The sequence below is a fragment of the Fukomys damarensis genome, unplaced genomic scaffold (genome assembly GCF_012274545.1).
Source record: "Fukomys damarensis isolate Sample0158 unplaced genomic scaffold, DMR_v1.0_HiC HiC_scaffold_27, whole genome shotgun sequence".
Lineage (NCBI taxonomy): Eukaryota > Metazoa > Chordata > Mammalia > Rodentia > Bathyergidae > Fukomys > Fukomys damarensis.
In genome coordinates, this window is record NW_022900939.1 from 41312296 (window position 1) to 41324936 (window position 12641).

The 12641-nt window shown below is 34.8% G+C and overlaps 1 protein-coding gene across 2 annotated transcripts in view; it reads right to left on the minus strand.

Annotated features, from left to right (window-relative positions):
* The window catches only part of Col19a1 (collagen type XIX alpha 1 chain), a 296825-nt gene that overhangs the window by 137688 nt on the left and 146496 nt on the right, over nucleotides 1-12641 (minus strand). The gene's annotated exons all lie outside the window — the stretch shown is intronic.

Below are 12641 nucleotides of genomic sequence, written 5' to 3' on the forward strand. Positions count from 1 at the left end.
GTACCAACCAACCAACCAATAAGCAAAAAGCAAAAACTCAGGAAACCTAAGGTGTTTTTAGTTTGGAAGTCAGGTCTTTTGGTCTTTATAAATATTTACTGTTATGTAAAATTCCTCCTTAGCATGAAACTCAAAGCAATTTTGTTATTTCATTTTAATCTTCAGCAGCTATCACTCCATCTTCGTTGTCTTGACAGCTGCTTGCTTCCTTCTTTCATTTTCAACCTGAAAACGTGGTTTAAATGTGGGGGATTTTAGGCTCATTTTCTTCTTGCTTCACATTCTCTTATCACAATCTTATAGACTATGGGTTTCAGATTTCCTAAACCAGCAAATCCTAGATTTATATCTCAGTTTATTTTCTGCATTGGATACAGATCCAGCATCCAATTGCCTGTCTGACATTAGTCCATCCAGCATGGAAGTCAGGCTGCTTCGTTCAAGACTGGACCCTCCTGCAGGATTCCTAACCTCAGTGAATGCACCAATACCCTCAGTGAGTGCCCACAGTAGAAATCTAGAACCCAGACTCCTTACTCTCCTCTTTCAAGCTTACACCTCACATCTAGTTTCCAAGTCTGTTGATTTTTATCTCCAAAGTATAGTTGGATCTACTTCTTTCCATCTCTACTACTCCCATGATCTCTTCTTGTTCATCTGAAGATCTTCCTGGTTGGCTTTACACCACAGCCAAGCTGATCTCAAGAAAACCCTGTCTCACCTTCTCTGACAGCACATGAGTTGCCCATTTTGGTGTTGGAGCGCCTTGGACTTTTCCATTACAGGGCTTATCATAAATCCATGTAGGTGATTGTTCAGGGAATGGTTTATTCTCTTAGCAGGTCTAAGCTTCAATAGGTAGAATCTGTGTCTTTTTCATTATGATTTATGACTGTTAATGGCTGAATGAAAACAATTCACACTGGAAAATCAATCCATTCCAGTCAACCAGCTCTATGTTTTTGTTTGAAGATGCAAGAAGATTTTCCAAATATTATGATTAATCAGCTAAATATTATATGTGCTAAAATGGTTTGGAATCAATATAAAGCTCTAGTTCAAATAAATCGGACTTTACCCTGGTTCTAGAAGAAACATTCTTGTGTTATCTAATTTCAAATAGTTAGCATTGTTTATTTCTTATTTTTTGGTACTGGATTGAACCTAAGGCCTCAGATATGCATTCACCCTATCTATAGACACCTAGGATTCATTTTTATAATAGGACCTTATTCTTTAAAAGTCATCACTAGGATGGGGGATTTAGTTCAGTGGTGCCTCACAAGCACAAGGTCCTGAGTTCAATCCCCGCTACCAATAAATAAATAAATAAAGCTATCACTACCTTTAAACTAAAATACTAGATATATTTCTTATGACCCCTATTTATTATGTATATACTCTTTTTTAATTTTTCACATTAAATTTTTTATAAATGCCATATATAATTTTAACATTTAAATCTGTTTTGAATAGAAAAATGATAGACATTTTAATTTCTCATTGAACTTGTCAGAATTGAACATTTATTATTATACCTAATTTTCAAAGAGCATTTAGTACAAAAAATGCTGCATGTGTCACCAATTTTCATTCCCCAAGTCTCTGACTCCTTTACAATAGCTGAATAAGATCCATGCATTTATTATTTCTATTTCTTTTTATCTGCTTCTGAAGAATTTCATGTTGCAGAAGCACATGAAACCTGTATTTCGGTGATTTGGGAATGAAAAAAGTCAGTTCTCTTTGTAGATTAAAAATCACCTATTAAATGATATATAAACAAGGAAACTTGGCTAACTTAGACTTTTGAATGATAGATTCCTACTGTTTATAAGAAAAACAAATATTAAAATCCAGTTATATCAAGTGTTAATCACAATGGAACTACAGGAAGCTGTGTCATATTCTATAAGACTGACACAGTCTTGGCTCCACCTTAAATTCTTCCCTCTTACCCTAAAGAAAATATCATTTCATGAATAGTCAGTCTATAACATTTCTGATGTTCATCTAAATGTGGCTAACTCTCTCAGCCCTTTCTGAAATGAGTTACTAAAACACACACACACACATAATGTCATCAAGGAAAGGAAATACATTTAATTCTAAGAAACATAATTGAAGTCACTTTTTCTACTAGCTGGGAAAATTATATAGCAAGACTCCATATAAAATGTAAAATCATTAAATTTTATTTATTATATATTCACATGATTAAAAATAGTCAAGAGAACCTTTTGTGTGCAAGATCCAGGTACCAAGACATGGCATCAATTCCAAACAAACCCCCTACTGTGTCTTTGAACATGACAACTCTGAACCCCCTTCAGTTACGCTTGGTCTAGGACTTGTTTTTTTTTTTAATTTTATAAAAAAAATGGGTAAATGTTTTTCTAATCTTTAATGGATCACTTAAAATTAAAATTATAAATGACCAATTTTTAACCCTAGCCATATTTCCCTAATGTTCAGAACATTTTTCAACTGTTTTTATTGAACGTTAGTTGACGTTTACAAAGAAAAATAATCTTAATATTGTCATTAGTAAAACACAAATTAATCAACTGTCTAAAAATCACACGCATATTTCCCAAAGTAAGAAATTACAACTTGAGGACGATTCACTAATATAATCATTCAGGTCACTGCTCCTTCCATTTAGTAAGGGGTTTATTCAACACTTACTATGAAAATGATCGATGGACCTAAGCTTCAGTTAAAATAAATGAAACTAGGGTAGAGATTAACATTTGTGTCAGAATGCTTTCCAGTTTTCTTTCTGAATCTGGCTTTGTAAACATCTCATTACATGTCAGCTACTTATCCTTTGAGTTGACAGTGACTACTGACAGGCAGAAGCCCCTTTTATTCTGTCCTTCAGCTCATTTATAGAAGAGACTTAATAGACGCACCGTAGACAGGATCATAAAAAAACAAAAAAACAAAAAAAACCCCACTGGTACAGCAATACTGGCATTGGTGTTGGGGAATAGTTTACTGCTCTACATATAATTAATTTTATTATCAAGCTTGGACTTCAGTAATTCACTGAAGAACTTTAAATCTTATTGTCTTAGGCTAAAGTGACCACCCCACTCTATTATGTCTATGATTGCCTTATAGTAGTTCGTTTAAGAATGAATCATTTACAGACTGTAACTTTTCTTTACTTTGAAACTCATTCACTTGACAACTACCTGATGTTTTACGTATTTGGATAATTTTCCTGGAGAATCATATTATTTGTACACATGGTACACTGTATAATCTATGCAGGTTCTCTTTGACTTAATTTGCCAAAGAATGTCTATTTTTCTATTTTCCCCATCTACTTAACCTGCTGTAAAAACAATAAATCAAGTTATTTCTATTAAATTTTGCAAACATACAGATTTTCCACTTTTTGAAAGAGAAACTTGGGGGCGTATTTAGTATTTTCATAATGGAAACAACTGCATATGTCTATATAGTCATTCACTTTTTTATCTGGTAGAATTCTAGATACTAAAATGCTGAAAAAGAATGGAATTCAGAAGGTTAGTATACTTTTGGCTAAGATGAAAACATGCAAAAAATAAGTCTAAGCCAGTCAAATCATTTTAAATTCCAATACACAGTGATTACAATGTGTAGTATTCCACATAACACTCTGTGGATAATCTGCTGGTTATTTAAAACAAGCTAGGGCTTATAATCATGGAAGCCCATGTAAATATTTAACTGAGAAATTACTTAGAATTAAATGGATCAGAAAAAAAAATTTGAAGTGTTTAACAAATAAAGCAGATGTCGAGTAGAATTAATAGGGTAGATTCATTTCATTTGGACAAATTTTCATTTGTGAAAAGAGGCAAGATAGATTCATAACTTTTCAATCAATGAAAGGGCTGAACTAAAACACCAAAGTTTCATTTTAAAGAATTACTTGCACTCCCTTGCCAGGAATGTTGCCTATGATACCTAACACCCACTTCAACAAAAGTTGAAAAATACAATAAATGTATTTTAAGTGTTAAAATTACTTTAAAATATGCTTCACAGACTGGAAACATAAGATTAAGCAGAATCTGCATAAATTCTTAAAATACTACTAGGATTTCTGTTTTTTAAGATGGTATACACAGAATCAGAATGAAGACAGGATTTATATGTCTTTACAAAAAATTTACTACCTTTAATATGAGAATAGGAAGAACAAACTTCCTGAAATTGTGGGTGTCAGAATAGTTTTGCATACTATTTTGTAAAGTTTACATGTAAACGTGGTTCCTTTGAAAATGAATCATTCTATGACAGAGAAATATTTTATAAAGGCAAAAACAAATAAGTAAAAATATAATAGACACATGGTCCAGCCACAGGAAGTGATTTTTGTACTAGTTTTGAGTCTTGAAATTTAAGAACATTTACATTAATAAATTAAAAGAATGGCCAGTTTTATGTTATTTCACAGAATTACCATGATGCAAGAAAGAATTTTCCTTAGGATGTACAAATATTCCAAAGATGAGTCAAAATATGTTTATATAAAAGCCCACCATTTTATCGTAAGTGGGTGTTAGTGTACACTAGAAACAGGTGTCTTTGAAATGAAATGAAGAACAATAAAGTCTCTTCCATATTTTACAAAGCCCTTACATATCCTCCCAGTGACACTGAGAACAGTAGGGAGATCTACCATTAGAGAGAAAATCTTATCAACTACTAGTTTGTACCAGGACGATTCAACCATTATCAGTTGCAATAAACAAGTTCCCTGACTGGATGAACAACTACACCTGACCTTCAAGTTTAACAAACCAAGGCCCACATAGTGCTTTTGAAACTCCTCAGTCCAACACCCCGGAAGCATTTCAGACATGGGACACAACAGATTTTGATCAGTCCATGTAGTTGCTGGGATCTGTTTCAGTGATAACCTTTTCCCATACACTCTGAATCCAGTATATAAATCTTTATTATGTGCATTCTTAAACAGTTTGATTCACTCAATGAAACTAGAAAAACTAAAAAGTAATTAATAGAACACACAGCCTGCGAGTCTGCAATGTTGCTAGACATCCGTGCTCATCACAAACTTTCCTCCAACAGTGTTTTTTGCTCCTGCTACGTTTCACATGATATATTTATCCTCAGTGCCTTTCCATTTTACATTATCTAGTGCTGTGTTTTGCATTTAGGTGTTGAAAGGATGAATGACTGCTAAGATTCTGATTCTTTACACTTCTCTTGGTACTTCTGCAGTGGTGAGAATAATTATCACAGCCTCAGAAAATCCAATTTAGATAATTATGTTCTTCATCCCCAGATCCCACTTAATACCAGAATCCTGTGAGTTACTTTTATGCCTTAGGTGGCGGTGTTGCAGAAGAGATGTGACTTCCATTTGGAACCATCTGCCCTTCATTAGAGGAAGAGCTATAATCTGCATGGATCAATTTATTTCACATCGTTGAGGAATAAGTACTTGCTTTTTGAAAAAGAAAAGACAACAACATGCAGTGAAGGCATTATTTACACAAATCATTAATTAGTAAATAATAGAAACAAATTATTTAAAATGCTTACATCATTTCAAATAATAATGTTTCATACTTGGTAATTACTCTCCATTCACTTTCATTTATTATAAACACTTTCATATTTTGGTATTTTTACCTTGGTAATTTTTCTTGACTACGACACACTTTATGTACAATTGGTTTCATTCTAATTAATGAAATGGTTTGATTTCAGTTAACTCAATGCTCTATTGATAGGAAAAAACTAATGGGCCATGATCTATCTGTCAAATCCTGTTTTAATGATTTATGCAAGGAGAATATGATAAACTCCATTTCAATGATCAGTCAGATCACCATAACCATCCGGAGTTCTGGACTAGCTTTTCCACAGCTCATTGGTCACAGGGAGACACAGTTCTACTGCAGACAGAAGGAATAATCCATACATGCTGCTTATAAACGTCTCTCACCAAGAGTGGGCCACATGGTAGAGATGTAATTCCAAATGTAATACAATTAGTAACTCACATTTGGGCTAGATAACACAAATTACCGGACTGCAGGAAGCAATCTGGTAATTTTAGGGTTAAAAATTAAATCAGCGTTGATACACTCCCTCCAAGTGAAAGACACAGGTACTGAGTGAGATAACTTTGCAGTGGTTTATCAGGCTAAACAATTGCAGGTGACAAAGGTGAAAAGTGAACTTTTAAGAAGAGAAAAAATACTCTATGCTGGAATAAGGAAATTTTAAGGAATATTAAGTTAAAAACACAAGTATTTTACTTTCTTTGTTTTGTTTTGTTTGTAATAGAAGGGATTGAACCCAGGGCATGAAAGCCAGGATATGAAAACCGAGTTCATTCAAGCCCTTTCTTATTTTTCATTTTGACACAGGGCCGTGCCAAGTCACTCAGGTGGCATTCAAACTTTCAATCCTCCTGCCTCAGCCTCCTCAGGGCTGGGATTACAAGTGTGTGTCACCACACCTAGCTTTCCTCCTTGTGAAACTCCTTTAGCCTTTCTTCTTTCTGCCAGAGGCAGCTTTTTCCTTGGAAGGATTAAGATTATAACTTTAGAAGCATAAAGACATGGAAGAGTCAATGTTTGGCTTTTGATACCACAGAAAGGATTGTTGAGCAGTCCGGAAATTAGTTCTATTGAGAAGAGTCCTATTTTTGTTTTTGTTTTTTTGAGACAGGGTCTCACTATGTAGTTGAAACTGACCTGGAACTCACTATGTAGCCCAGGCTGGTCTTGAACTCACAGCGATCCTCCTGCCTCAGCCTCCCGAGTGCTGGTATTACAGGAGTGCGCCACCACGCCCGGCTGGGAAGAGTGCTTCTAAATGCAGTCTCACCCATCATAACATCTTAGGGTGAAACAGGAGGCACAGAAGGAGGAGACCTGGGAGCAGGACTCCCTCACTCAGAAAGGGAAAGCAGAGAGTGTCCTTCTGCTGCCTCATGTGAGAAGTTCCAGGAGACGAACGGCAAATGAGGCAGATTATTCCTGTTCCCCTTTTAGGAAACTCAGAGGGCCAAGAATCCAAAAGGCAGTCAGCTGATTCTTCAATATTTACATTTCTGAAGGAAATGCATTTCAGTTTGCAGCTCTACACCAAGGTAAACTATCCAACAAGTGGGAGAAAAGAATAAAATCAATGTGAGATATATGAAACCTCAGAAAATTTACTTTCATTTTTTTCATCTTGAAGAAATAAAACCAAGACCAAGACCTGGCATGTAAAGGTACAAGATCCCAGTGATGAATGTAACGGTACTGTCTACCTAGAATGTACCAGTAAACTCAATTAAAAAAAGAAATAAAACCAAGAAAGGAAACAATAAGAATAATTTTAAAAAAGCAGTGGGATCCACTAAAAGAATGAAGGAGTGACAGAATGGAGATTTTGCAGTTGGCTGTGATAAAGGTCTGGATGCTATTCCCAGGGAACAAGAAGCAAGGAGGAAATTTGAAAAGTGAAAGGTAATCACAGGGGAAACGGAAGGACAATTAGAACATCAGAACGCAGACAAAAAACTCAAACTAGCAAAGAAAGAATAAGCATCCTATTTGGCTCTGCAAATAATGATATCTGTAGTCATACAAACATGACACTAGTGATAGCTATATTTTCCAGTTATAAGCAAAATTTAAAATACGGCGTTACCAAATTACACTCGGACAGATTGCCCTCTAGTCCTTTATTATAAGTTGTAACTTTTCCTTTTTGGTCATTAATCTGATGACTTTTTAACATATAAGAATTTGCTTATATGGTTAAATATACTGACTTTTGTCACCTATGCCTCTGTTTTCGATATTTAAAAAGTTATTCATCTATTAATTATTTTTAAATTCCAACAGTTTCTACAAGATATGCTAATGTAGTTTTAAATTTTTGATCCATCCAATATTTTGATTGGCAAGATAGGGACGAGGGGTCCAACTTTGTTGCTGTAAATACTGTGCAGCTGTTAGCTGTCCCCCATCCATTTATCGAAGTGACATTTTTATCATGAGCTTTTTACACTACTGTTTGATTTTTAACCTTGCAAATATAATGATGTGAAAAGGATTAAAGTTTTATGAAAACACTAATTAGACAAGGCAAATGAGCTGATTACATATTGCATGCAGATTCAGATTTACCACTAAAATGGTAAGAAATGGCTTTCCTTTCCTATCTGGCAACTTACCCTAAAGCAGACAGAAATAAATTGGCATTACTGTTAACAGAAGCTAAACTCACCCTGCCATAATTTGCTACTAATTTGGATGACAGTGGTTGTCTATTATTACCATGTAATGTATATTTGTAAACACCAACTTGTGATTAGACTCAATTTGTACTTATTGGTGACAAAACCAAAAAGGCAGACTTTACAGAGTAAATAACCCTTGTTGATGTTATATACATTTAAGAAAAATGCCAGGGTGGCATCCTAAATATCAAGTAGTTAACTCTTAATGCATAAGACTAGTGACAAATTTTTATTAGTTAAAAATGAACTATACAGTGATTTTTTAATAATTTGTGTACTAAAGAAAAAAGCAGCTGCATTATTTGTCTTTTTTGAGTGTTAAAGTGGGAAAACGTGTGCTAGCAGCTATTATGCTAACAAAAAAGGATTCATCCTTAAAAATGTCACTGAGACTTGTACATATCTGAGGGCTACTTTCATTTCTGTGGAAATTATACTGCAGTTGAATAGACAAATCAATTAGTATACAAATACTTTTCTGAGCACAACCTGCTAGAAACAAGGTTAAACTATCAAGCTACATAATTGCATCTAGTTCTCAGACTGAATAAGTTAAGGCTGGTCAGCGGAATTCCTACTCAGGGAACAGCATTAATGAGGTTGGTAGGGACATGTCACACTGACCTCCAGGATGTGCCAGCATCATTTTTCAGTTGATTAGCTTGGTAACGCGGGTGACCCAAGTGATCAGATTGTAAGGCTATCAAAGCCAGGAACAAACTACCTATTTTTTAATCTACCAATCAAATATTAGAAAGTTAGTGTAAAAGTAAATCATGATTAATGTTTTCTTAATAGTTCAATGAAATGAAGCAATCAGAACATTATTTTCAAGCTTCCAGAAAGAAGTAACTAGTTAAAGAAGTACCTAGTAAATAAAGATAATTGGAAAGTCAGTGTATTCTCAAGTACATCAAAGAGCCATAAGCAAACAATAGCGAAGAAAGGATTATACAAACAACATACAAAGACTCTCATATTTGTCCAGAACCAGAAAGTACGAGCCCTCCCACAAGATTTCATCATTTCAACAACTCCTTTGATGGCTTGCACATATCCACGATAGAAAATTAAGAAAATAGAGGATAGACAATTATTGAATATTTGTGGGTCAGCAATTGCACCAGTGTCCAGATGAGAAGATAAATTCCCTAAAGTTAACGCTACAAATAAATAAGGAACCTAAACTCCAAATACAAATACATCTGAGACTAAATTTCTACTCTATTTCTACTTCCAAGAAACTCTTTGGAGCAGAAGATATACTTGAATATGATTCATTTTAACTTGTGAATGGGAATTCAGGTCAATATTATCAAATTCAAGACATGGGATGACCTTTGATATTTTTGATATCTGAATATATTCAACTTTCCAGAATATTCTGTTTTAGGAAACTAAGACATGGTTGTGAAACTCAATGATATTGTCAGAAATGAAATGACTAACACTATGACCTGAAGCAAACTAAGAACAACAAAGCACCAGAAATAAAGTACTCAAGGTTCAGAGTTGATAAGAAGGCAAATGAGTCAGAAGAACAAGGCTGGTTTTTGTTAAAAAAAAAAAAAAGAAAAAAAAAGAAAAAAAAAGGAAAGCATAGAAGCCGGTTATTGGCTCCAGCTTTCTGTCTTTTGCATTTCTATTTGTCAGGTGAGTAAGGCGTCTAACTCTTCTAATGTTCTACTTTTTTACCCCTCAGGTGGAGGGAGGCCTAGCCCAAGAGAGACCAGGAAGACGAAAACTCAATATTGGCTCAGTCTCCTGGATGCTCTTGTTGGCTTAACACGGTCCCAGATGAGACAGATAATGACTTGGTTTAACATACTCCTTTCACAGCATGCACAGGTGGGTCAAAGCTGGGAACAGAGTGAAAGCTCTGTAAGCTTTGTACAATATGCCCTTGTTCTTGCTGATGTTCCTCAGTCAAGGAGAAAATACCTGGTTTTCCATGACAAGTGAAAATAATTTGTGCATTTATTCAGCTGGTTGAGCCTGGAATCCTGGGAGACAGGGACTTGTAACAATGGTTGTCCTTATCTACCCTATTGGTCCTGTTAAAGATAGTCTCAATTCATGCTACTGTGGTGCCTCGGTTCACGAACTTAATTGGTTCCATGATTCTGGGGAAGATGGACAGGGTTATGTTTGTCACCGGATACCGAGTTTATGAAGGCAAGCAAAATTTTGCCAAATGCTTCTGTTTTCAAACAAAATTGTTCAAGAATAGAAGCATTAGTGAATGGATGCATTACTGTATAGGAAACAAACGGAATACTTTCGGTTCCAGCCCCTGTTGATGAGGTTAATCACTGATGGAGTGGTACTCACAAAAGAACCTGCTGATTGGGAGGTCTTTCCACCTGCTTTCCTGATTCTGCATGTCTTGTGAGGGAGGCAGTAACTGCCATTCTGTTCTTAGGCATCCTTTGTATTTCTTTTTTGGCCATGCTGATGACTGAATCCAGATCTTCACAAGTATTTGCCAAGAATTTGACCACTATGGTAGGTCCTCAGCCCTGAAATTTCTTTTATGGATAGTTATACAGCAAAGTAATGGGTAGATTTGCTTACTGCTTACAGTATTAAAGGTAATGTCTCTCTAGGCAAAAAAGCAAGTGACACAAACTCACTGCCTCTACAAAAGTTTCACTGTTGTTCCTGGAAATTGGGACAAGAGCAACCATTGCAAACATGGAGCACCTATGCTTGCCATCCTGAGTATTAACACTTTCCTCTCTGACTCAGAAGTCCTGGGTCTTCTGCCAGGATGCAGGAAGCTGTGGCAGTCACACTTACATTTTAAGTAGGATGAAGTCTCATACCTTACACAGGTTCTGGTAATCTTGTCTCTGTACTGGGAATCTACCTGACTTATTAAAACTATTCCTAATATTTATTCTCTATTCTTTTAAGTAATATGATGAAATGCAGATGTTTTAAGGAGAAAATTAAGGATAGATATTTAATATTTTTTCATTAAAACACCTGTATTTCATCATATTATAGCTAAAGAAAATTAAAATTCCTGATCAAAGGTAAATAAGGAAATAATGAAGTTTTTGACTTGGAAATGACCTTTAAAATATTCTATTTGACCTATGTTAATCAAGTGACATGCTTAAGGTAAAAACAAGTAAATAAAAAAATAGTTGCACTTTTCATGATAGAATCTGTACTTACATCTGGTGTTTCTTTAATCTCAAAAGATGACTTTATTAATGGTTTAAACAATATTAAGCTTTTGTTTATATCTCAGAGTACTGAACAGGGCATGGAATTTTTCAGTCCAGGAGGTGATTCCAGTTGCCCATGAACAATATGACTTCCAAATTGATCAAACACGACCAGGGATAGTAAGTTGGGATTATCACTGCTGAAAATTGTAAATATGGAAGGTGACCACCAATCCTAAATTAATTAACATTGGTAGCTACAAAAAGGAGGATCTGCTTCCTATTACGATATTTAAGTCAGTGATTACATAGTTTTCTGTGGATATTTTCACTGACAGTTTTGATGGTCTCTTACTTTAACAAATGTGTTTGTCAGTGAAAAATATTTGTTTCCTCTACCTCTGAAAAAGATATTTATTGCACACCTGTACTGTATAAGCTCCTTCTAGTCTGGGAATGCAGGGGGAAATAAAATGAACAATGTTCGTGTCCCCAGGAAGTTATACTGATGTAGAACACAGATAACTACAATTCTAGAATTCTTCTTACATTTGGTAGTTTTCTTAAAGTGAAAGAAAACTGCCCATGGAGACACTGTGATTTTGTAAAAAGTTCTCTTTAAATATTTCTCATCAATTCTTTACAATCACTCCCGCATATATTTTTGTGATTGATAATAGCATCTCCACAGTAACAATCATAGATAAGGGTGTTTACTGGAAACTAGGCATTGCTCTAAAATCTTCATGTTTCTAAATCATTGAATCATCACTACAAAACTATGCGACTGACAATATTATTTTAATTAATGACAATGAAACTGAGATATAGAAGGGTGAAAAAACATGGTGAAATTCAGCAGGTTCAGTCTGGTTCCTGGGCCGCTAACGCCTATGCTATTTCACACAGGTGTGGTTTGTTAGAACCAGTGGAGTATTTAATAGGAATGAACAGAATCCTAATCATTTTTAGACAGAAATTATTTTGGAATTCCTCTTTATACATTCATGGAAGGATCTACTATAAATATTTTTAAATGCTTAAAGAGAATGGTATTGAATTAAACTAATTTCAAAGTGGACTTAGGACTTAAAATACATGATTTGGTGCATATAATTTTAAAAAATTTACCCACTTTATAATTTTCTAATGGCATTTGAAATAAATTTTAATTTTTCTGGATTGCTGAA